Source organism: Tenrec ecaudatus, chromosome 13, assembly GCF_050624435.1.
Source record: "Tenrec ecaudatus isolate mTenEca1 chromosome 13, mTenEca1.hap1, whole genome shotgun sequence".
Classification (NCBI taxonomy): domain Eukaryota; kingdom Metazoa; phylum Chordata; class Mammalia; order Afrosoricida; family Tenrecidae; genus Tenrec; species Tenrec ecaudatus.
In genome coordinates this window covers 105,563,624-105,591,284 of record NC_134542.1, presented here as the reverse complement: position 1 = coordinate 105,591,284, position 27,661 = coordinate 105,563,624, and positions in this window count along the sequence as shown.

Sequence of the window (27,661 nt, the reverse complement as noted above, 5' to 3'; positions counted from 1 at the left end):
CAGTGCTCTCTCTGACCCTAAATCTTTTAGCCTTTGTCTTGCTCAGGCAATGCTATGGAACTCTTTAAAAGCTGCCAAAAGATGTCTAATGGGTATATGATTTCACTGGAAGACTCAACAAGAAGGCACTCAGTTATAGCTCTGTGCATCAGTAATATAATTCCCCGTTAGGTGTCCCCAATTAAGTTCCTGGAGGAACCCTACTCCACAAGCTAGCCTCTTTCCCTAAAACACTCCGTTTTCCTTGCTCTGTGGACTGGGAAATCCACTGCTTTCTCTCATGCTCCAGCTTCTAGTTCTGCTACCATTGATGCTCCTCTTCCACTCCACTGGAGTCACAGCTCTCTGCTTGACCCAGGAGGTTCAATACCCAGGAATCTCAGGTCAAAGTGTGCACTACTCTCCTGGCTCTTCCTGTTTTTGGCAAAGAAATCCCCCTTTCCTGATTCTGATATAACTCATTTTATACTCTGGAAGATGATGATCAAAATTAACTCTGTTAACAATCACTTACAGCTAAATCACAGAATTCATTCAATATACTACTGCCCCCCTCCTCTTCTTGCCCAAGAAAATGAAGGTCATTTTGTGGGAGTATCACAGGTTATGGCTAGAAGATCTATATTAAATAATTCACTGCATTCTAGTTTGAATAATATTTCCAAAGGTGGGAAATGGTGTTCAAGACCTTATCAATGAGTATTCATATCAGCCACCAGATGACTAATCTACCCAGGGGAAATTGGTTAGTATGAAAATAACAAAAATGTCAAGAATGATAAAATTAATTAATAAAGCTTATTGAGAATTTGGCATTACTGGTTAGTGGACAGCCAAGCAACACATAGTTTCAAAGAGAGAGGTTGTAATATAATCTTATCCAAACTATCTCAATATATTAATTTATTCTCTAGCATCCCTATAGAAATTATCCAATGTATACATTAAAAGCAGTTCATTCTATATTTGAAAACCATGTACTTAGCTATTTATTTTCTTTTTTTAATAAATTATTTTACTGGGGGCTCTTACAGCTCTTACAACAATCCATATACCAATTGTATCAAGCACATTTGTACATATGTTGTCATCATGATTTTCAAAGCATTTTCTTTCTACTTGAGCCCTTGATATCAGCTTCTCTTTTTTCCCTCCCTCCTCCCCCATACCCTTGTGAACCCTTGATAAATTATAAATTATTATTTTCATATCTTACAACACTCTCTGTTTCCCTTCACCCACATTTCTGTTGTTCTGGGGTGGGGGTGGGGTGTTGTAAGTTGATCATTGTGATCAGTTCCCTTTTCTCCTCCTTCTCCCCACCGCGTTCCCCCTACCCCCATGATATTGCTACTCCCATTAGTATTCCTGAGGGGTATATCTGACTGGATTCCATGTGTCAAGAGCTCTTATCTGTACCAGTGTACATGCTCCTATCTAGCTAGATTTGTAAGGTAGAACTGGGGTCATGCTAGCAGGCGAGGAGGGGAGGAAACATTAAAGAACTAGAGAAATGTTGTGTGTTTCATCTGTGCTATACTGCGCTCTGGCTGACTTGTCCCTTCCTTGTGACCCTTCTGTGAGGGGATGTCCAATTGTCCACAGACATACTTTGGGTTTCCTCTCTGATCCCCCTTGTTCACACCTAGACATTTCTAATACATTAATGCAATGACTGAGGGATGCAAACAGTTAATGCATTCAGCTGCTAATGAAAAGGTTTGCAGCTCAAATCCATTAGCAGTGCCTCAGGAGAAAGGCCTGGCAATCTACTTGCTAAACATCAATAGTGGAAATTCAAGGAAGAACACTTCTACTCTAAGAAACAAGTTCTCATGAGTCAGAGATGACTGTAGAGCAACTGTTAGGCATTTCTTATATAGAGAAAATTCTCTCTCTGAAATGTTACAAGGGAAAAAGTTTAGTTCCTTCTTGGCTAGAGTCTTCTGTTTCAATATAATAGCGCATATTCCTTCCATTGTCTGCAGACTAAAATTCATTTCTGTTTCCTCATCTGATTTGGTTTCAAGAAGCCTATCTCATTCCTTCATTTTGCTTTTGAGGTTGTTAGTTAATTGTGCCAACCTGACCAATAAACACATGTGGGGTTAATTGAAGGGTGGAGGGATAAATGGCTCCGCGAGCCTCACCTTTCTAGTTCTCTGGTCTCTTGCTTTCCGATGGTGGGCGGGTGCAGCTACCTTAGCTAGTTCCCTGCTTCAGCTGGCATGGCTCACTTCCTGCAAGACATCCCCAAGGAGAAGCCACATGGACCTACTCAGATACAACCCTGGGTGCTGGAGCAGCCCTGTGGAGACCCCTGCCAGTGCTGAAATGCTTACACATTCACTGATTTGACTTTCCTCCTGCAGTCAGTGTCATTGTGTGTGTTTTGTGAGATGGAGGAGGACTTTGTGGGTATGGGTTAATGTTGAAATAGTGGGCTTGGGCAGCACTGAGTTGGGATGTTTTCTTGATGTGCACTTAACCTTTATATAAAACTCTGTCTTATACATGAGTTTCTGTGGGTTTGTTTCTCTAAAGTACCCAGACTAACACAGCTCTTGAACTCATACCATCCCTAGAATTGAATTCAGTAATCTGACCCACTCAGAATGTTCTTCCTACGGTCTAGAAACATGTCCAATATTAATAAGTCCTGGGTTGATCATCTGAGAGAGGCTGTGGTTGGTTAAGACTCCTTTATATAAGTGAAATGAGAACAATTCTTTCTGTCTTTCATGTGTACTGAATATGTGGACCAGGAGACTTTTAAAAATATGAATACTTATTTATGTTTAGTTTGATTTACTAAAACATTTCTAAAATATCAATAATCTTTGTAATTCAAGTTCTTAAGTAAAAAGCAATCCTGTTGTCTTCTGTTTGCATAGTTGTTTTAATATTAGCAAATTAACTGTAATATTAAAAAGAACTATTAAACTATCTGCTTAATTTAGAACCTTGTGATCGGGTTATTCAAACATGATAAATAATTCATTTTGACATAGTAAATATGCGTTAAACAAATATTTATGAATACTCTTCCTAGTTATTTAGGAATATGCATTTATGAGTTCCACATTTCTAGACCTTTAGTAAGGAACTTGGTCAGCTGTAAGAATCTTATGTAGGGACGACAATAATCCTATGATTCCCTTAGATGTTTGAAAAACTGTAGAAGATTATCCCAAGAAAATAAATGTTCACAAATACCCTGGACTTTTAATTAAAGCGATCAACTTTCCTGTTTCTCCAACTCTCCAAATTCTGGGTCCTGGCTGGCCAGGGAAGTCCATGGAAAATGACCTGTAGTCAGTCTAAGATATAAATGGGGAAAGAATAAAAATAATAAAGCATAGGGACAGGACACTGTGGATATCTTCTCTTCCAGATGGCCCTCTGCTCCCAAGTTCCAAAAACAAGGGAGCTTTACGTCTGACTTATTTCCGGACCCTCCTTGTTGAACTATATTAATAGATAAACAGATTCTCCCAAAGGTTAGTAACTCAATGTTACTCTTGCTTTTTAATGCCACATTGCTAATTATGAACACAGCACGCTCAACCTCTTTCATATGTTGCCAAGATCAGTGTTGGATAAAGGAAAAATGCGCCCACTCACTAGTTCATTGATGTTCATGACATTGAAATACTGAGTTTTGTAAACCACATTCAATAAAATAAAGTGCATTCTGACATCTTGTGTAGACAGTCTATTCTTGTTGCCATTGTACTGATTCTGACTCATAGTTACAATAAAGCCTTCCACAGCGACAATTGCGAGGATAGCGCAGGGCCAGGCAATGTGTTCTGTTCTACATAAAGTCATACAGGACTCCATGTTTTCTGTATAAATTGCATCATTTGTTGTATAAGGCTTTTAAAAATAGTTTTATTGATATATAATTTATGAACAATATAATGAATGAATACATTAAAAGGAGTTGTGCAAACATCTCCACAATCGTTTTAGAACATGTTCTTCATTTTTGTACTCATTATTAGCTCCTCATCTACTGCCCCCCCAACCTCCATAACCCTTGAAACTTTTACCTAACTATTGTCTCTGTAGATTTACCTATCTTAAATTTCCTGTAAAGAAAATCATACCAACCATGTGCAACAATAACAAAATACAACACAGAAATCCTTAATCATAAATAAATCAGAAAATAACAAAAACTAGAAAAAATGTATAATGTATTAAAAGGAAAAATTAATAAGGTGTTAAAATATAACCTAATTATATGTGCAGGAATTCACTTTCTGATGCACTCTGGCTGAGGGAAATTCTACTCATATCCCTGGTATCTGGGAATTCAAGAGGCTTAACCCCAAGGGGACTCTGAAAATTTGGACTTTGTCGTCCATAGCCTTCTGCAAACCAGGTGCTCAGAATTTAAGCTTTCATATGATTCCCTTCTCTGATCTTAGGTTTTATTATTTACAATTCTTGGATTACACTATCTGATGTGCTGCTTCTTCGTAGGCTTGGTGACTCATATAAGTTCTTTATGACAGGTTGTTACGACCCCTTTGATATTATATAACCTTCATAATCCTGAAGAAACAGATATCAAAAAGGTAGCCAATAGGTGAAAGGTCACACAGAAGATCAAGGATTAAGTCAGTTTTAAGAGGAAAGGTTCCAATTTCATTATTTATTCCCCAGTGAGATTACAGAGCATAGTGTAAGATTCTGCTACATTTAGATTCAAATTAATATCTATCATTAGCCAGTGGAGCAATTACTTTTATGTGTCAGTTTGGCTAGGTTATGGTACTCAGTTTTTTGGTCAAACAGGCTTTGTTAAGATATTTTGTAGATATGATTAACTTATATAATTATTTGATTCCAAGTAAAGGAGATTACCCTTGATATTGATATTTTGTTGATCAAACCTGTTGAAAGCATTAAGAGCAAAATCTGAGATTCTTGGCAAAAAAAAGGAATTTTCCCTCAAGTTAGTAACATGAAAACTTTGCCTGAAATGCCAACCTGCTCGCTTTAGGTGACCATGTGTTCTGCACTCCAAGGCTTCTTTCTGAGTGAGCAGCATTGCGGTTAGCACAGCACGTTAGCTGGGGTCTGTAAGCTCCTTCATAAGCACAAGGGAGCTCAAAGTTTCCAGTAGACAGGAGAGATTTCACTTGAACCGATCACCAAGATTGCATAGCATCACACAACAAGGTTAGAGCAACGGTCTGTTTATTATAATTTGTCAGAAAGTAAAATAGGTGGAAGCCATGCACTAGTTCCAGGGAGGACAAAAACCCTTAAACCAGGCAGCGCTCTCAAACCAAACTGTGTGGAAGCTGTGGAGAAGCCAGGGATAGAGGCCATCTTCTGTGGAGGGCTGGGTAGGGATGTCATGAGTTAACCAACAAACCATCCATCCAAACTTCTACCTCAGGATGCTTACAAAATCCCCAGGGCATGGGCACATGAAACTAGCTGCTTTGAGTCATCAGGTCCAGACCTCGAAGATCAAAGATCTGTTTAGGGCAAAAGGAAGTTTGAATTTGACAGGATTTTCCTGGACATGTTCTAAACAGGAATAATGTAACAGGCCAGGAGCAACAAAGTCTACGGCCTGCAGCCCTTAGGAACACAGAGGCTAGGTACATTGGGTACATTCTTCAGGGTTCACAGTGGGGTTGGCTTAAAGAAAACCCACAAGAATGCAAGCCAACCTGCAATACAACAACCCCTAAAGCTGGGGTAAGAGTTGGAGTGAAACCGCAGAGCAGAGGAGACCTGTCGGAGATTAAAGTAGGACAATAAATTCCTTGCTGTGCACCTTGTGTGCGTTGACGCTTTGACAGGAAGAATCTGCTGCAGTATTGTAAAGGACTATCTTCACCCCACAGGTTATGGGGAAAAGAACCAAGGAGTTCAACGTGAAGAATTACCTGTTATTGCTGCCTTATGTGTGAAGATTCTGGCTAAGGATTAAAGACAATCCCAAAGCTGCCAACAACCTACAGTAAATGAATCATGAATCCACAAGAAGGGGAAGAAAGAATTTCACAAAGATTTCCTCTATCATTCTGGGACCCTTTGTAGGTAAAGCAAAGTGTGAATACATGTGTGATACCAAAGGGAATCTTTGGTGCCCGACATGAAAATCTTAAATACGACTGTAACTTTGCCGTGGTCCTAGGAATCTCTTTCTGTGGACTATAAAGGACTTTGTCTTATTAATAATTCTATTTCTGGCACTAGAGAGGGACCAGCCTCAAATCATCCAAAGGAATTTGATTGGTTGCTCGTTTGCTTGCCTACTTGAACCCAAACGCTCCTGTACACGTTCGACAGAAAGCAAAGAACTGAAGTAACTGTTGACCCAGCAGACGTAAGTTCTTGTTCCTGGTGATAACCCCCGAGAAGAAAAATCACTCCTCAGAAGAGGCAACTGAAATAGTTTCTGAGTTTTCCCAGCCTCCCCAGAGGATAGACTTGATGATGGCCTCGTTTTGTTTCCCTTCTGTGGTATCCGATGCTGTGATCTCTCAGCTGAAGACTATTATTCTAATGAAAAACACTTCCAGGAAATCAGTCCAAGTCAGACTTAATTGGACGTGGAAAAGAATTCCAAATGCACATGGTGTCCATCGGAAATTATGATCGGCTTCAGCTTTCAACTACCCAGATCTGAAGATGTCATAGTGCTTTGAAGGAAAGAGGGAGGGCTGGTTTTTGTTTTTGTTTTGTTTTTCAATTTCTTATAAGGATAAATAAAAAAGAAGAAAGAGCCATCCTTCCCCTAAGGGTAGAAAATCATTCTGATCCACAGAATTACAAATTGTGAGTGGGCAGCACCTGGCTATGCACCGAAACTAATGAGGCCCGGGCTCTGGTGGCCACATGCGCCTCTGAAGTTTCCCGGGAAGAACCCAGTCTGAACAGGAAGGGATGCATCAGGCCTCTGGGAAGGGCCCTGAAGCTTGAGCATGGGAGGTCCAGGGGGGTTCAGGTATATCCTCCTAAATCCACCTCTCCTCGTCTCCACCTGCTCACAAGCTTTCTGCTGATCCACATCAAAGTGCAGATCCACATCAAAGGGAGGAGTCAGATCCTTCCCATCTGACCTCACTTGATTTTTCAAGTCTAGCTTCTACTCCCACGCCCAGCACCAAGTTCCTCACCTTAGAAATGCTTTACCCCTTTCATGGCCAATCTTTCTATCTACCCCTTCTGCCCCAGGAGGTAGCAGAAACCCAGCTTCTTGGAGCAAAACAAGACATAACCCGCACCACTGCTGACTTACAAGATAAAAATAAAATGTTCTCTGTGATACCAAGATATGAAAGCTTCCTCTCTCTCAGTTCTCAGAGGCCCAGCAAAAGCCCCTCCTGATTGGACCTTTTACTGAGCTTAACATTAAAGATGAACAGTTCAGTCAGGCATAAAGTTCCCTCACAGTCTCTGCCACCAAGCCGATTTCAACTCAGAGAAGTCTACAGACTATGAAGAAATACCTAGGTAAATGTTATCTTCTCTTTGGGGTTTGATGAATGAATTCTTCCATCAGAGGCAACAATTTGTGCAAAGAAGTTAAAGTATAAAGCCATCTCAGTAGCTCTAAGGCCCTAAGGTAGCTTCAAAAGGCTAGTAGGGAAGGATGCCAGAGGTGAGGTTACAGAGTATAGTATCAATCATTCGCTAACCACTCATACTATTTCCACCTTCTGAATGGACTTAATTCAAGCGTGACAAATTTGCAGGTATTGGACAAAATATGATTGGTTCCTGGATTTTCTGTCTTGCCCACAAGAACAGAGAAGGAGGAAATCCCATGGCCTGTCAACAAACTGGCCTAAGTCTATCTGTCCCTCAATAAAGAGCTCAAGGAAAGGAAGGGGGGTTCTAATATCTCAGGAAGGCCTTCCGGTGCTTCATTTTTAACAGTCTTGTAGCACACACCCAGTCAAGAAAATGACAAAAGCTGCAGGTAGAAAGAACAAGCCTTCTGCAGCATCTGCTTCATAGATGAAATCTGCCATGAGACCAGCTAGATTGGAGGGCACACACCATGAGCTGAGGCAGAAAACACAGGAAGAGGATTGGGTTGGGGGAAGATGATTGATGCATTTTCAGAGAAAGACTGAAAGAGGATAAACTAGGGCTGGTAGTCAGGGTTCTGGAGAAAAGTCAGATTTGAGAGAAAAACATGGGCATCAGCGTGCCTAGAAGTGCCTGAATGGGCAGTGGTTTTAGAAAAGAAAGAGGATTAACACCAGAATTCTGAAGAATCCCAACATTTAAGGGATCAGTCATCAGACAGAAGCCGCAGGACAATGTCCGAGCACCTCAGAGATGGAGCAACAGTGTCAAATACCCGGAGTGCTGGCACACACCAAGAATTCTGATGACTCTGACCATTGGAAGGACTACAAGATCTCACATCAGACTCCAGGGAGCAGTCACACAGCTGTGTTTGAATGATGAAAGGGAAGTAAAGAAGCAGATTAAAAATGATCGTACATGTAGTAACAGATGAAACACAAGGTCACAGTGTCCATTGAACAATAAATAAAGGAGGAAATAAACACTAGGAAAGAAGCAACAAGAAATCTGTCATGGTTGAATCTGTGACCATCTATATTAAGATCAGGAGATAGGCATATTTACCATTGAAAATCAGGTACCCCAGAAATCTAAGATTATTTGAAATTGAAGAAACACTATTCAGTGATATAATTATAAAGTTTCTCACACAATGAATGCAATAAATCAGATCATTAAATACACTGAAAAGAAAGTATATGATACTCTGGCTTTAAATTTTTGGTAATCTAGAAAAATAGAACTTGTTCAAATTTTTCAGTTTTTTTTTTCTCACAAAGCTAAAGGAAAGACCAAGAATATAAAAACTTCTGGCTCACTGTGTTTAACCACAAGGATTTTTATCAACAGAAAAGACATTGATGATGAAAAGATTAATTAAGATAGATTATCACATGATTCATGGGTTTGTATCCTAGAGAATACAAAATTCAGAAACCTCCTTCAACCCTCTCAGTTTCCATGAGCTAATGAAAAATGATTAATTCAACTCTATGCCCTAGAGGTTAAGAAAAATGTAATAAAGAGAAGAAAAGTCTCCTTCAAAACAAGCTACACATCCTCACATGTTTATCTTCCACTTGAGTTCAAAAGGTGGATTGGGGAAAGAAGAAGACTTCGTTTTCAGAGAGAGACTGAAAAGAAAGAAGCCAGGAGTGATGGTCAGGGCTACAGAGAAAGGTCGGATTTGAGGAAGCATTGCTGGGAATAGGGAGGTAAATCTTGATGGATCAGCTGAGCTGGAGGTTCTTTCATGGTTTTGGCACTTAACGAGAGAGAGAGCTAGAAATAGGTGTCTTACATTTCTCAAAGAAATAGAAACAGATATATATTTTATATTTACATCCAGATTCATATTTATCAGGGAGAAGGAGATAGGAAGAGAGTAGATTTTGCAAAGAGAGCAAGCACTGTACTTCAAATAATTGGCACATGTAATTTGGGAACTGGCACATGTAAATTCCATTGATCACATGATGGGCTCTCAATTCCTAATATCATTAATCCTAAAATCCATAGGTCAGGCACAGGAAGAGTGTACAATGAAAAGAAAGAGAGCTAGTTATGTCAAAATATCTATTTATAATCTGGAGGCCAAATGCACCCTAAGTAACTTCCATTTTCAACTGACTCATTGGTTATATTACATAGAATGTGATTATATTGTAAAAAGCAACTAGTCTAATGTTTTGGCCAAACCACTGGCAATCATAGCCTAGACAATTTGATACAATAAATTAACCATCAAAGAAGGTGATGATATTGTTAGTTGCAGTTTAGGTAGATTAGCTCATGATTTAATGTATAACAGAATGAGGTTTTCCTGGTCCTGTGCCATCTTCCTGGTCATGGCTATCTATGTTTGAGTCCATGATAGTGGCCAATGTGTCAACATACCTAATTGTGAACTGCATCTATTTTGGATCCTCTACTTTACTACCCATGATGTGTTTGTATAGAGATGGGCCTTTTCCAATTACATGTCCAAAGGAAGTAACCCAAAATCTCATCATTCTTGCTTCCAAGGCACATTCTGGTAGTATTTCTTCTAAGACTATTTTCATTCTTCTAACATCCTATGGTAAAAGGGATATATTCTTTGCCAACCCCGCAATTCAAATTCTTCCTTTTTCATTGTTTAGCTTCCACAACAATAAATAGCAAGGGGATTAAATAGCAAGGGCTTGAGTCCTGCTCAGCTTAGTCATCAGAGTGATATCTAAGCCTTTTAATGCTTTAAAGAGGTCTTTTGCAGCATATTTGCTCAATGTAATACATTGTCTGATTTCATAGCTATTGTTTCCATGGATGTTGATTGTTGATCCTAGTAAAGATAAATAATTAACAATGTGGATGCTAGCAATAGATAAAAGATCCTTCCAATTGGCTTTTCTTCCCCGAAATTCCCTGCCTAGTTCCATAATTCTGTTCAGTTATCTTCCCTAAGATGCTCTTTTCATGCTGTCACTCTGCAGCTCTAACTACTTCAAAGAAGATCTGTTTCCATCCAAACTTCTAGTCCCAGCATTAAAGAGTCTCCAAATTCTGTGGATTCTTTAGTCAACTACACTGAGCTTCCCATCAACCCCTCTAAAACTCCATCACAGGAACTTCCGGAAAGATGACAAGCTAGGTAAATGTGCTACATAGACCCTCTACAACAAAGACACTGGAGACCTACTGAAACAGATATAGTTGATCATTTTGGAACCCTAAGCTTCAAAGGAAAGGATAGATGAGTAGATTAGATACCAAGCAGGAGAAGAAGCTGAACAGAAATTGCTAAAAAAAAAAAAAAAAAAAAGGAGACATACAGGTGACTTGTCAGATAGCCTGGTATTACATGACCATCTTGAACTTTCGTAAGCAGTCTTCAACCAACACACTGGAAGCTAACAAGTAGAAAGACTGGATCTGTCCTTGTTCCCCACCAGAAACATGGTCAGCCTCCACTTTGATCCACCCAGTGACCAGTGAAATCTCTCCCACCCTCCTGCATCGTCCCTGTTCTGCCTCAGGATGTACTGCGTGTTCCTGGATTGGGAGATGAATGCACCATTCCTGCATCAGGAAGCATGTGAACTCTCCCTTATTATAGTTGTTGTTTGTTAGGTGCCATCAAGCCAGTTTCAACCCACAGCAACCCTATGCACAACAGAACAAAGCATCGCCCATGGCTGCACCATCCTCACAATTGTTCCTATTCTTGAGCCCATTGTTGCAACCACTATGGCAACCCATCTCATTGAGGACCTTCCTCTTTTTTGCTGCCCCTCTACTTTACCGAGCTTGATGTCCTTTAACAGAGACTTCCTCTTTTCATTTAGTCTATCCTTGTTTTCAGTATACTTTCCTTTTTTATTTCTTCTTTTTAGTTATTAAATACTTATTCCTGATACTGTTTACCTACAAGCATTCTCCTGCTTGTTTGTAAAAGTTTTTATACTTTTAACTTCTCTTTTGACTGTTTCCTAAATTTTTTATCTTGTCCCATATCCCCATTTTGGCCCACCCATTGTGAGACATAAACCAAGCACACATAGTCTAGACACATGTATATCTCCTGCAGCCAGACCTACTGGGAGAGATCTGCTACCCACTCTTATACCACCAGATTATTGATTGATGGCTGAAAATATCAACTAAAACTTCTTCACATGTGTTATATGGACAGAAATCAGAACAATACGCATTCACATTCTCTACTACACCCACCCGGGTGGTCAGAAGTTAAGATTTAACCAACATGCAATCATAAATCAAATGTAAGTATACAAACATCACAATTTCTAAAGCACAGTAGACAGTTTCAATTCACAAGAAGAAACAAGACAAATCAACTGTAACAACTGTTACAAGCAATACACAGAGCCAGAAGACTTCTCATTTGCATTTAATGATATTGGAATATAATCGAATTGTATTAAGGTTCCTTTAATATATTGAGAGAAAGGTTGACTGAAACCAAAGGAAACAAACAAAACAAAAATCTTGAGAAACATCCAGGAACAAACCAGAAAAAATAAATGAAAAATTACAAAAATAGTAACTAGAAATCTAAAGATTAATATTAAGACTTCAGAAATAGATGATGCACTGAAAGAACAAAGAAGCAGAGTTGAATCAATGAAAAGATAAGCAAAGTGGCTTGAAAACAAATTGCTCGATACTAATCTGCTAGAAATACAATCCCAAAATTATAACAAAAAAAATCTAAAGCAAGACTAAGAAATATGTGGAGCAGTATGAAGTTAGCTGTTGCGTGATAGGGCTTCCAATTTTTTTTTAAAAAAATAGAGAAAATTATATGAAAAATTGTTGAAAGAAAACTTCCTTAATATCATGAAAGATGAGAAGTTATGCATTCAAGAAGCTGAATGAACCCCAAACAGGATAGCCCTCCAAATGAAAATCACCACTACATATCATAATCAAACTTGCAAAATGCAAACCCAAAATAAAAATCCTGAAAGCAGCTCTGGAAAAACAAAAAGTTTCTTCCAAAGCAGAACCAATACGACTAAGCTCTGATTTCTCAGCAGGGTCACCAAAAATTAACAGGTTTCAGCATAGCTTCCAGACTAAGATCAGACAATAAAGAAGGGTACAGCTCCCCACTTCTGAAAAAGAAGCCCCTGAAGACTGTATGCATATGCCAGAGGGAAAAAAAAACAATTACATACAATGGCCAGAAATTAGAATAATCTCAAATCTCAGCAGAAAGCATGCAAGAAAGAAGATAATGAATGGCATGTATAAAGTCCTGACAGGAAAATATTGTCCACCTAGAATCTGGTACCCAGAAAAATTATTTTTTAAAAGACTATCATTAAAAAAAATACTCAAGGAAGTACCATGGCCAAAAAGTCAACATTGCACAAGTCTCAAACCAACATACCAGACAATTCCTCACAAAAAACAGCACATAGAGAGCATCATCCAAAACAACTAAGGAATACAGGCAGAAACTGATACAAAGAAATTAAACATGACACACATACACACTCACTCACAATGTGCCCCAAAATGGCAGTAATTAAGACATACAAATCAATACTCTCTATAGATGTCAATGGACTAAATGAACCACTAAAGAGACAGAGTAGTAGAATAGATAAAAAAACAAATCCAATATGCTACCTACAAGAAACATATCACAGAAACATAGACATGAACAGACTAAAAATTAGAGGCTGAACAAAAGCTTACTAAGCAAACAGCTGGAGTAGAAATATTAATCTCTGAGAAACTAGACTTCAAGGCAAATAACATAATAAGTGACAAGAACAGACACTACATAATGATCAAGGGAACAATAGTCCAAGAAGATACAACTACAATAAAGATATGCACCCAATGAAAGATCCTCGAAATATATCAATTAAATCCTCACAGAATTGAAAAAGGATGTATATATACCTTGACAATAATAACAGGGGATTTCAATATGCCACTCTCAAGGAAAGACAGACATCAAGAAAGAAACTCAATAAAGAAACAAAGGAGCTCAGCTGCACAATCAATAAAATTGACCGCATAGATATATAAAGAATGCTCCACCCAACAGAAATACAGTATACATTCTCCTACAACACACACGGAACGGTCTCAAAAACAGACCACATCCTAGGCCACAAAGCGCCAACAAATTCAAAGACATTCAGAATCCTACAACCCATCTTCTCAGATCATAAGGCTATGAAACTCGAAATCAACAATAAAGCCCAGAAAAACATAAAGACAAACACATGGAAACTGAACAACATAATACTCTGAAAGAAAATAAAAGAGGGGAACATCCTTGAGACAAATGAGAATGAAAACACACCATTTCAAAACCTTTGGCACACAGTAAAAACATTAATCAGAGGCCAATTTATAGCAATCAATACACACACACATGAATAAAGAGGAGAAATCCAAAAATCAACGTTTTAACACACCTTCAAGAGCTGGAACAGAGACAACATAAACCTCCAATAAAAGAAGGAATTCATACAAACCAAAGCAGAAATTAAACAATATAGAAAACAAAACACAAAGGGAAAAAATCAACAAAACAAGGAGTTGGGGCTTTGAAAGGATTAACAAAATAGAGATACCACTAGCAAACTTAACAAAGGGGGGAAAAGCTGCAAATACCCAGCAAAACAGAAGAAAGGGGTGACTTTACAACAGATTCAAATGGGAAAAAAAGAATAACAGTATACTATTATGAAAAGCTTTATTCAAACAAATTCAACAACCTAGAAGAAATGGACAGATACCTGCAAACACATCATCCACTCAAATTAATGCAGACAGATATTGAAAACTCAAGAGACCGATAGGAAAAGAAGCAATACAGCAGGTTATTTGGAAATTCCAACAAAGAAAAGCCCAGAACCAGGTCGTTTCACAGGGGAATTCAGAAAAGATTTGACACTTCAATGTGACACAGAAGACATAAAAAGACAACAAATACCCAAACTTATTTTATGAAGTCAGAATAACACTGATACCCAAAACAGGCAAAGATTTCATAAAGTAAAAAATGATAGACCAATATCCCTCAAAAACATAGATACTAAAATCCTCAACAAAATCCTGACCAGTAAGAATATAGCAACATATCAACAAAAAAAATAATTCGCCATGACCAAGTGAGGCTCATTCCAGGGATTCAGAGATAGTCCAACATTTGAAAAACAAGCAGTGTATTTCACCACATAAAAAAAGCAATGTGTTCATTGCGGCACAGTTCACAATTGCAAGGAGTTGGAAGCAACCCAAATTTCCATCAACTGACGATTGGATTAAAAAACTGTGGTATATACATACAATGGAGTACTACGCATCACTAAAAAGCAGTGATGAACGTATGAGGCACATAGCGGCATGGGAAGAACTGGAGGAAATCATGCTAAGCGAGGTAAGTCAGGCACAAAAGGACAAGTACAACATGAGCCCGCTGAGGTAAGAATTAAAAATTTTTTTAAAAAGCAAAAGTGGCATAGGGAAAAAAGCTACTGTATACAAACATTTTAGGGGTGAAGACTGTGTAGTATGGACGAGACCAGACCAAAACCAGGGATGTACATGGTAGACAATGGTGGAGGAGGTGGGGAAAGGAAAACAAAAGGATGAATACAAGGAAGAAAAGGGTAGTGGGGTCAGGGGGCATTAATCCACCCAAGGGGAGGGTATTGTTTATATCTCCACAGGGAAAGTGGGACCAGACTTCAACCCAGTGTCGCAAGGTGTCAATGCAATATCCCAGCATGGAGTAGGGAACCAGTGGAGAGGTCTGGGAGGCTGGCCCCAGCACCATAAATTAAGTGGATTCCTGCCCCTCCCCCGAAAAGAATTTGTTCCAAAGGACGACATTGACTCTGCAGCTCCAGGAGATGAACATATCTGATGAGAGCACACGGGAGAAGATGAAGGGGCAGGAGGAGAGAGTGGAGCACAGCCTGGCCCACCAGGCCGTGATGATGATGTTCCTGAGTAGAGCAGCCAGTCCACAGAGAGAACAACACGGCTGGCCCCACTATGAGAAATGATGCCAATCAGTGACTAAGGGTGATACAGGGGACAGCACCAGAGACACAGTGTGGGAATTGCACCTGACCTGATCCCACCACACCGAGGCAAATCACTGGGGGAGTGCAGCGGAACAGCAAGGGAATGGAGTGGCAAGGTCCCCAGGGAATGCTGAAAGTGGACTTTGGGGCCAGGGCGTGGTGCCCCAACAGACTGGACTGGAAAACGCTCCTAAGGGCCAACAAACGATCCCTGAACTAACTACAAGCTTTTCTCTTGTGAACTGTTTTGTTCTGTTCTTTGTCAGTGGTTTGTTTTTGTTGTTTTGTTGTCTGGTTGTATACTGTTGCTTTGTTTTCCTCTGTCTTGTTTTCGTGCATATTAGGACAGGCTGGATGAACTATCTGGAGGAAAAACAATGGGACATACATTTCCGGGGGGACTTGGGGTAGGGGGGTGGGGGAGGAAAGGAAGTGGTGTTAACAAACCCAGGGACAAGGGAAAAACATGGGACCCCAAATGGTAGAGAGTAGGGAGTGGGAGGCCTGGTGGGAAATGATCAAGGGTAAGGTTGCTTAGAGAAGAGGTATACTCTAGCCCAGGTGGCGACGAAGCATGGTAGTAGGGCAGGAGGAAAGTCAAGGGAGATGGAGGAAAGAGCTAGGAGTCAAAGGGCATTTATGGAGGTCTAGACAAAGACATGTACATGCAAATATATATAGGAGGATGGGGAAATAGATCTATGTGTCTATATTTATAGGTCAAGTATTAAGGTGGCGGAAGGACCTTGGGCCTCTACTCAAACACTCCCTCAATGCATGAATACTTTTTTTTATTAAATTGGAACTCTATGATGCTCACTCTCCCGACACAACGGCTGGAGCCAAAGTGGGTGAACAAGTAAATGTGGTGAAGAAAGCTGATGGTGCCCGGCTATCAAAAGAGATAGTGACTGGGGTCTTAAAGGCTTGAAGATAAACAAGCGGCCATCTAGCTCAGAAGCAACAAAGTCCACATGGAAGAACACATCAGCCTGTGTGATCGAGTGGTCCCAAAGGGATCAGTTACCAGGCATCAAAGAACAAAAAATCATATCATTGACTGCACACCTCCATGATAGGATCGCTGAAGACAAATGGTTGCATAAGCAAACGTGGTGAAGAAAGCTGATGGTGCCCGGCTATCAAAAGAGATAGTGTCTGGGGTCTTAAAGGCTTGAAGGTGAACAAGCGGCCATCTAGCTCAGAAGCAAATAAGCCCACATGGAAGAAGCACACTGGCCAGTGCGATCACGAGGTGCCAAGGGAGCAGGTATAAGGCATCATGCAAAAAATATATATATATAAGTGTGTGTATGTATGTGTATATATGGGTATATGTATGTATGTATATATATACCATATTAAATGAAGGGGGAAGTGCAGAGTGGAGACCCAAGGCCCAAGTGTCGGCCAATGGAGATCCCCTCATAGAGGGGTTTAGGAAAGGAGATGGGTTAATTAGGGTGTGAGGTAGTATCGATGAAGAACACAGCTTTCCCCCAGATCCTGGATGCTTCCTCACCCCAACTACCATGATCCGAATTCTACCTTGCAGGGCTGGATAGGACAGAGGCTGTACACTGGTACATATGAGGGCTGGAGGTACAGGGAATCCAGGGTGGATGATACCTTCAGGACCAAGGGTGTGAGGGACGATGCTGGGAGAGTGGAGGGTGAGTGGGTTGGAAAGGGGGAACTGATTACAAGGATCCACATGTGACCTCTTCCCTGGGAGAGGGACAGCAGAGAAGGGGCGAAGGGAGACTCCGGATAGGGCAAGATATGACAAAATAACGATGTATAAATTACCAAGGGCACATAAGGGAGGGGGGAAAGGGGAGGGAGGGGAAGAAAAAAAAAGAGGACCTGATGCAAGGGGCTTAAGTGGAGAGCAAATGCCTTGAGAATGATTGGGGCAGGGAATGTATGGATGTGCTTTATACAATCGATGTATGTATATGTATGGATGGTGATAAGAGTTGTATGAGTCCCTAATAAAATGTAAAAAAAGAAAAGAGGAGAAAAAATGATTAGGGCAAAGACTGTACAGATGTGCTTTATACAATTGATGTATGTATATGTATGAACTGTGATAAGAATTGTATGAGCCCCAATAAATTGTTAAAAAAATGCAAAGTCAAAAATATTCTAAAATAAAATAATTGACATAAAAAACAAAGCAATGAATAAAAACAACATGATAATATCAATAGAGACAGAAAATGCATTTGATGATATTCAACACATATTTTATATCAGAGCACTCAACAAAATAGGAATAGAAGGGAAATTTCTCAACGTAATAAAATCCACATATGAAAAACCAACAGCCAACATCATACTAAATGGGGAAAACCTAGAAACACTTACACTGAAAACAGGAATCAGAAAAAGATGCCCCCATCGCAACTCATATTCAACATCATGCTGGTAGTCTTAGCTAGAGCCATCAGACAACAAACAGAAATCAAAGGAATACAAGTAGACAAAGAAGAATTGAAACTCTCACCATTCACAGATGATATGATCTTATATAGAGAAAACCCAAAAGTTTCCACAAAAAGCCTACTGGAAATAATCAAGGAATTTGTCAAAATAACAGGTTACAAAATTAACAACCAGAACTCAATCGGTTCCTGTATGCCAGTGAAGAAAGCTCCAAAAGAGACATTAAGAAAACAATACCATTCACAATCACCATCAAAAGATGAAATATGGAGGAGTAAATGTAGCTAAAGGAACAAAAGACCTATACAGAGAAAATTACATAACATTACTACAAGAAACTGAAAAAGACCTACATAAATGGAATAATAGCCCGTGTTCCTGAATAGGCAGACTTAATACGGTGAAAATATCAATATTACCTAAAACAACCTACATATACAATGCAATCCTCATACAAATTCCAAATACATTTTTAAAAAGAAATGGAAAACTAATTACTAATTTCATATGGGCAGGCAAAAGACCCAGGATAAGCAAAGAACTTCTTAAAAAGAAGATCTAGGAGACCTTACACTACCTGACCTAAAACCCTACTACATAGCCATGATAGTCAAATCAGTCTGGTGCTGGCACAACAAAAGATAAACAGACCAATGGATCAAAACAGAAATCCCAAACATAAATGAATCAGCCTACAGGTAATTAATCTTCAACAAAGGACCTAGAAACACCAATGGGAAAAAGACAATCTCTTCAAAAAAATTGCGAAAGACAAATTGAATTTCCATATGCAGAAGATTGAAACAAGACCCATATCTCTCCCCATGCACAAAAATGAACTCAAGATGGATTAATGACCGAAATTTAAACCCTAAAGTAATCAGGATCATCAATGAGAAAGCTGGAACAAACTTAAAGGGTCTTATTGGAGGGCATACATAGACTCCCAAATATAATGAAGGGGGCACACAGAGCCAATGACAAGATAGATGACTGGGACATGCTGAAATTATAGCACTTATGCACATCAAAAGACTTCATTGAGAGAAAAAAAAATGAGAGCCCACAGATTGGCAAAAAAAAATTATCAACAACACATCAGACGAGGGTCTAATTTCCAAAATATACAGAACTCTACAACCATTCGATAATAACGAATGAGCCAATTAAGAAGTGGGAAAAGGACATGAACTAACACTTCAGCAAAAATAAAGTCCAAATGTCTTACCAACACATGAAAGAATGTTCACGATCACGAACCATTGGGGAGATATCAATTAAAACAACGAGATACCACTGTGCCCACAATGCTAGCCCAATTCAAAAAACAGAAAACAACAAATGATGGAGATGATGTGGAGAGACTAGAACTTGTATGCACCGGTGGTGGACTTGTAAATACACACAACCACCATAGAAAAAATATGGCAATACTTAGAGCAACGGGGAAGTGAAACTCCACACACGCCAGCAATAACACTATGAAGCATACACTCCAAAGAAATGAGACACAATGCAAGTGAATGGATGCTCTCCCATGTTCACAGCTGCACAGAAATGAGAAGCAGCCCAAAGCCCAACAGTGGAATAATGGATAAAGAAACTATCATATATACACAAAATACAATACTATGAATCCCTAAAAGACAATGATGAAATACTGCATAACATTGAAGGACCTGGAAACCATTACCCTGAGTGAAGTCAGTCAATTACAAAAAAACAAATCTTGTAAGAGTCCACTACTATAAGGATAAACATCAAGTAAACAAATCTTAGGAACCAAATCCCAAACAAAGGGGCAGAAATTCTGCCTACTAACCACTAGTCAGACATTCATAAGAGGTGATCTCACATTGGATGGGGTGGCTACTTAAAGAAGGGGGGAAAGGGAGATGATCATCTACTTATTGCTATACAACAAATCAACAGGTCCTCCACAGAAATGAGAGGAGAACCTTGCGGGTAAGTCAAATTAAAACCAGGAGAGGGGAGCATCTGCCTTTGAAAGAAGGCACTGAAGGCATGGTGGGTCAATGGGGAGGTGCAACCTCACTTTGGAAAGGATGCTGAACAATAATATAGAGAACCTAAGGAGAGAACAAAGCACAGTTTTAAGATCCTAGGATGACACTTTGGATAAGTTTCTACCCAACCCTCAGTGAGCCACACCATCTCATGGGTTGCAGCTTGCAGTTGGATTAAACTCACCTAAATGCCTCATATCAACAGTACCTGTACAACAGTGGACAGACTATGGTTATCAATGCAATTGCCTTATACTTCAAGGGGATGATTGACCATGTTTTTATTTGTGTTAGGGTATTTTTCCCCCTTTTCATTTCTAGCTTTGTTTGTTTGTTTTTATTTTCTTTGGTTGTTGTTCTTGTTGGCTTTGGTTTTTGTCATAATGACCGCCACAGTAAACCAGAATTGTTCACATTCCATGGACAAGCAGATGGATTCTGGTATCACACTTAATTTTAACCCCCAATTCAAGAACAGTTCATTTTTATAACATGACCCTGCTCCATACTCACCCTCAAGAAAATATCACTGAAGATAAGGGTGCTGAGGCACTTAGTTTATTGTGCCAACCTGGCCAATAAACACATATGGGGTTAATTGAAGGGTTGAGGGAGAAATGGCTTGGTGAGCCTCACCTTTCTAGTTCTCAGGTCTCTTGCTTTCTGATGGTAGAATCAGGGTGCAGCTGCCTTGGCCAGTTCCCTGCTTCAGCTTGCAAGGCTCACTTCCTGCAAGACATTCCTGAGGAGAAGCCACATGGACCTACTCTGATAGTCCTGGGTGCTGGAGCAGTCCTGTGGAGACCCCTGCCAGAGCTGAAATGCTCACACATTCACTGATTCTGCTTTCCTCCTGCAGTTGGCCTCATTGTGTGTGTTTTGTGAGATGGAGGAGGACTTTGTGGATTGGTGTTGGACATATGGGTTAATGTTGGACTTGTCGGCTTGGGTAGCACTGGGTTGGGATGTTTTCTTGATGTGCACATAACCTTTATATAAAACTCTGCCTTATACATGAGTTTCTGTGGATTTGTTTCTCTAAAGTACCCAAACTAACACATTATGGTACCTTGGGAGTGGGGTACTGGGGAAACAAATCATAAGATGGAGAGTAGATGTTTGTTTGACCTCTCCCTCATGGCAGTTTTTCTTCTTTGTCTAGCCAGAGGTCAGATAAAGCCACACTGTTTACTGAGTTGTTTTCTGGGGGAAATATGGGAAGTAGGAAAATAGAAAGCTTGTAAGCCCACTTGCTTTCAGATATTAAAATGTGATCTTTAGATGGGTTTAGGCCATGCATATAAAGAAAGCTTTAAAAAGATATGCTCTCCCCTCCCCCCCCCCCCCCCCCCCAGTGCTTTGGAGTACTCAGGAACCAATGGTCTTTGTCAGAAACTGGAAAAAATCTAGAACCATGAAGAAAACTCCCCTCTAGGACTGAATGTTAAAGGGAGCCTGAGAGCAGGCTAAAATGCTTGCTAGGTGACTGCCTGGCAGTCCACTACTTGTTGAGTGGAAGTGGGAGAAATGAAGCAATAAAGAGATAGGTCGAGTTTGGCCACTGACACCTGTGGACTTGGTTTACAGGGAGAAGATGAGAACGGGTTGACAGGTCTAAGATTCATGACCTAGCACGAGGAGGGTAGGCTTGTTGAGTATTGGTAAGAGGCCATGATCTAAAGGCAAGGCAACTAATGGGCACCCTGTGAGGGGCTGAGTGAGGCAGCCCACATTTAGTTGACCAGAACCCAACCAGATGGAGATTTTTGAGCCTGTGAAATGGTGCATATTGTTGCTGACTTTACGGATGGCCTGTCCAGATTGGATTTTGCTTATGGATACAAACTTCACAAGGTTTCAACTGGAATGAAGTTTCTTCATGTCAAAAAATGATTGTCTCCTCAGAGCACTGGGTTGATGTAAGTGGGCAGTATATAAATTGGATACCCAAAATTGGGGATATAAAGGCATGAAATGGTTGGCTTACAAACTTTCATAGGTGGGGGGACATTCACAGGATTATAGGATTAAGGTGTAGATGTTACTTAATTGCAATTGTAAGGCCAAAGAATTACATATACGTGCCAAGTTGGCAAGGGGTGGGTTGAGGTAGTTAGTTTATTGTGCCAACCTGGCCAATAAACACATGTGTGGTCAATTGAAGGGTAGAGGGATAAACGACTCAGTGAGCCTCTCCTTTCTAGTTCTCGAGTCTCTTGCTTTGTGATAGTTGGATCAGGGTGCAGCTGCCTTAGCCAGTTCCCTGCTTCAGCTGGCAAGGCTGACTTCCTGCAAGACATCCCCAAAGAGAAGCCACATGGACCTACAATGATGCAGCCCTGGGTGCTGGAGCAGCTGTGTGGAGACCCCTGCCAGCACCGAGATGCTTACACATTCACTGATTCTGCTTTCCTCCTGCAGTCGGCCTCATTGTGTGTGTTTTGTGAGATGAAGGAGGACTTTGTGGATTGGTGTCTGGCATATGAACTAATGTTGGACTTGTCAGCTTGGGCAGCACTGGGTTGGGATCTTTTCTTGATGTACACTTACCCTATATGTAAAACTCTCTCTTATACATATGAGTTTCTGTAGATTTGTTTATCTAAAATACCCAGACTAGCACAGGTGTTAAGTGTGGTGAAGAAAGCAGATGGTGCCTGGCTATCAATTGGAATAGTGTCTGAGGTCTTAAAACCTTGAATCCAAACAAACAGCCATCTAAGTGAGGCATAAACTTAGTCCACACAGAAAGGCACACTAGCTTATGTGATCCAAAGATGACAATACAAACTGAATTATGACAGAGAAATTTGTCAGAGCTTAAATTGTGAACACCCAATTTGTAAAAGGCCGTGGAAAACAATGGGAGCCCCCAATCCATCTGCAGATGATCTAGTCAGTTTAAGTATCCTGCAGATCCCCTCTGACCACAGTTGAGAGATCCAAACAGCTTTCTTTTCAGACAGAGACTGTTGTAAACTTGATCATGGTGGATCAAACGACAGAATGTTTATAGTTTAAATTTTTCTTGTTGTTCCATGGCAGAAATTTCTTCTCTGGCTCTTTAAATACTGTTGGTGGTCTTTTCTTTCTTGCTCTATTTTTATCTTTATATTATTATTACTTTCTTTTTCTTGTTTGTTGGTTATTGTTTCTGTTAGGTTTTCCAGTTTATGAAACACAGAAGGAATTCATGCATAGAGACAATAGTTGACATAATGGGGTGGAGAGGAGGAGGGAATTGCGGGAGCAAACAATGAATTGGGGGGACCACTAGAACTGATTGTGATGATGTACATACAACTCTTTTAAAAGGTTACTTAACAATGTAAGTGTATGCTATATGAACTTTATATCAAGAACACTACTTAAAACACAGAAACCAAAGTTGAAAAAAATACCTTGTACATAGCTTCAAAGCATTGTCAGATACTGTAAAACAGCAAGTTGCATTAAATTAGAGAAATAAGTTAATCCTCTATGCCACTTATAGTCAGCTAGAGGCTTGTAGAGCTTAGGGGAAAGGGGGCTAGGATTTGGTGCCTGCAATGCCTCACCAGAGGATACAATTTAAAAGAAGACAACTCTTTAGACCAGGATCTTCAATGTTCAAATATTCAGCTTCGCCTCTTACCAGGTTTGTGACTGAACTTCAATTTCCTCAATTGTAGATGGAGATAATGAACTACCAGCGTGATACGGAGCTTGTACAGACTAAATCAGATCTGTCAAATGCTTAGTGTCTGGCATAAGGTAGGAGTTTAATACAAATGAGTGATTCTTGTTAATGTTTGTTTAGTACCTCACATTAGCATTATGTATTCCCTACCCTGTAGTTTCTAAATATAACTATGGTGTGACGGCAGACTCACTGGTTCATTTTATAGACATCAATTTGTGGATCCCAGTGATTTTGGTCTAGTTGGCCCAGTATGAGGACAAGAATCTGTGTTTCTAGAAAGTGTCTCAGGCATTCATAATGTGTAGCCATGGTTTGAAATCCCTTCTATAGCCAATGTACATTCATACCCACATAGTCACCAATGTACAAACTCACATGCACGCAAGCATGCATACACCCATTCACACAGGTAAAGACTCATATCATACATTCAAATCGATCAAAAGAATTTTTAAAATATAATTTGAAACGAAAAAAGAAATATTTAGTCTTGCTTAAAATATGAGAGGATCTTCAAACAGGTTATGGAAAATTTTCTTTTTTTTTTTGGCCTTCCCATGGCAGTGGGTACTGTTTAATCCCCAAACTGAAGCTCAGGCAGCGGGGAGGCAAATGCAGGGCAGGGCCCAGAATCCGAAGTTCAGAATGTCCAAAAGTCACAGCAGGTTTTCCTGCTGCGACCAAAACTCAAGTCAGGGAGTAGAAGTATGGTTTTTCCTGTGCTGTGCGGCCGGAAAATTTTCATTGTCTTTTTTTTCCACAAATTTTTTAAGCTTCTTATGTGAGTGTATTGGCTTATTTTTCCCTAACCTCTGTTAAGATTTGAAGTGGCCTCAAGTCTTAAGTACTGCAGGAGTAAACTGAGAATGTCTCCTTATGACTCTAAAACAAGTCGTGTTCTTGTTGTCGTTGCTAGGTGCTGCTGACTCAGCTCCAGCCCATAGCGACTGTCTGCACAAAAGAAGCAAACACTGCATGGTCTTGGGCCATCCTCACCATTGTTCCTGTACCTGAGCACAGGAACGAATTGCTCTACAGCACTCTGGAGAGACTCATTTTGGTGGAATGCAGTGGAGAGGTCTAGCATCTGGACAGGCATTCCCCATGATGGCACACATCTGTCTCTTTGGGACAACCAGAATACTTTCTTCCAGTTCCCCTCCAGATGTTTGAGGATGTGAAGACAGAGCCCAGAGGCTGAACAATTTATCAAGTTTCATCAACTAATTAAAACCCAAAATCCAGCAGAGTGCTTATTGAATTCCTGAGGTTCATCATTTCAATATGTCCAGGTTTTGACTTAGAAGGTGCCTCCACATTGTCCTTTGGTTTAACTGAACTTCAGTCAAACTATAGGCTTTTTTGTTCCCTCCACTTTATATCCCACTCCCACCCAGAACAAGCATGAAGTGACTGCTTTGGTATGCATGTACAAAGGAACATCCAGGAGCAGGTACATCAGTGAACAGTTATCTGGCTTCTGCATAATTCAAATTAAGCTATTATCATTCAACTTCCCAGCCTATTTTGCCTTCTTAAGATTGTTGAAATTTAATTCAAAAGCCAAAAATGTATGTTGGCTGGACTTGAAGAGAAACTGTCAATTGCAAACACATGGCTTAGCAATGTTTCAGATGCCAGGGAGACATTTGGTACTGTTGATTAAGTGGAATAATTACAAGAAACATCATTCAAATTCCTTGCCCTTGCACACAAACACATGTACAAATTTTAAAAGATATCTTTTTTAAATGCACAAAGAGAAATATCTGTGATGAAAATGTTTAACATTTAAATTTTAGTTTCTTAATATGGAAACTAAATTTTGGATTGAATTTTTACAGATGTCAATGAAAAAATGCTGTATAAAACAAGATGATCTACAATTAGGATATTGTTAGCTTCAGGTGCAATTTGGGAAATTAGGGACATTAAAATTAAGGCCATATACAACCCAGCACTAACATACCTTTAGGTCATGAAGAAAATTAAACAATTCAAACTTCTTTGCAGGAGACACGTCTGTTCCATCAGTCAAGGATGCCTGTGGGTACCAAACTGGAGCCAAATAAAATGCTTGCACTGAGGAAAAACAGCCACCCATCCTAGGAAGGACAAGGGGGAGGGGTGGCCCAAGATTGCCTAATACGTCCTACAACATTGCAGGTTGGAAACACTTTTTTTATTGGCAAGGATCCAAGAGGCTTAGTTTTTCCAAGTGACTCTGAAGAGAGGAGGGATCTTGGCAGACTCCATTCATATGTGGTGAAGTTTGACAAAGAAGGTTGTTCCCTTTCATGCGGTAAATGAAAATGTGCTTCTCAGAAATCCCTGGAACAGCTGCTGTGGGCCAGTGGACCATGCTGTGTTCTTGAAGCTTGTGTGACAGTGCCCGCCATGACAATAGCTGGAGGCTGGTGGTGTCAGGCGAGACTAAACTGGCCCACAACCGAGCTCGGGTTTTGATTTTTCTGCTAACTTCTAATGGTTCACTTGGTCGCCCTGGCTCTCCATTTCCCCTCCTAACCTTTTATAACTAAAGGTCCTTTGCAGGAGGAATGCCCAGGAGAACTATGCTTCATTTCCTCTCCCTTTATTCTTGTCAATAAGCACTGCTCTACTAATTAAGTTAATTTGCATATGAGCAGCTTCCCAAATCCCTTGGGCAAGTGTCTTGAGAAGGCGGGGATGGTTGCATGATGCAGGCTAAGAGGTGGCCCTAAGGGGATCTCCTACCAGTTCATTGCCATTGAGTCAATTCCAACTCACAATGGGGTCCTGACAGGGCAATGTGGAACTGTCCCACAGGGCTCTGACACTGTAAATTCTTACAAGAGCACACACCCTCATCTCTCTCCCACGGAGGGGCTGGTGGCTTGGAAACGCTTTATCTTATTATTAGAGGCCAATGCTTCACTGCCATACCATCAAAGCTCCTTAAAGACATTATATGCATATTTTGTATTTATAACCCATTGTGTAACTTTTTTTTTCTGAGGTTCAGCCTGACAGGGATTGGATTGAGAATAAGAACATTTAACTTTATTAGGGAATAAACTCAATTTACCAATAAAAAGTACAGGGACTGTACCCCCGGCACCAGGCTGACTGGTTCTTCAATGAAGCAGCTGGGTCAGCCTTGCCTAGAATTGCCTATGAAACATTCAACCCAGAAAATTTCAATACATATAGCAGGGACTCGCAGGAATCTCTGCTTGGGGAGTCCCCATGCCCATGGACTGGTGAAAGACCGGACATCTTGTGCTAAAGAGAACATCTTGATTATGTTTTATGAAGAATTTTCCAAACATTTTTCCCTGCCTCATCTTTCCTTTTGTAGGGCACTTGGTGTGTACTGAGAAATTCTGGCATGTAATCAATAATATTGGAAAAGAATCTGCAGGTTAACAAGAAACACTGCTTGGTTTCAAATATGAAATGTATGTGGAGGTAGAGGATGATAGGTATTCTCAGCTGTTTTTTATTTCCAGGTGGATCCTCCCTGGGGTGTACCTTAACTTTTATTTCTCCTTATCACCTCCCAGAAGAGAAAAAATAAATAAACTCTCCGTAATGAAATCAATTAAACAAGAAAGCATAAGATGTTGTTGAATACTGTTGAATTTTGAGGGGCCACAACCTGATGTTTATTAATATTTTTTCACCCCTCAAGAAAAAATTTTTGCTTCTCGGGAGACAATATATCTGCCACTGAAAATGTACATTTTAATTGAAGTTTGTTTTTAAATAAATGTGCTGCGCTAAAGGGGATATGTCTGGGCCACATTCTTTGCTTTGATAGGTGGCAGGAGGAAGATATTGCTGTGGCAGAAATTAGGATTGGGTCCTATTGTTTCTATAGCTTCTAA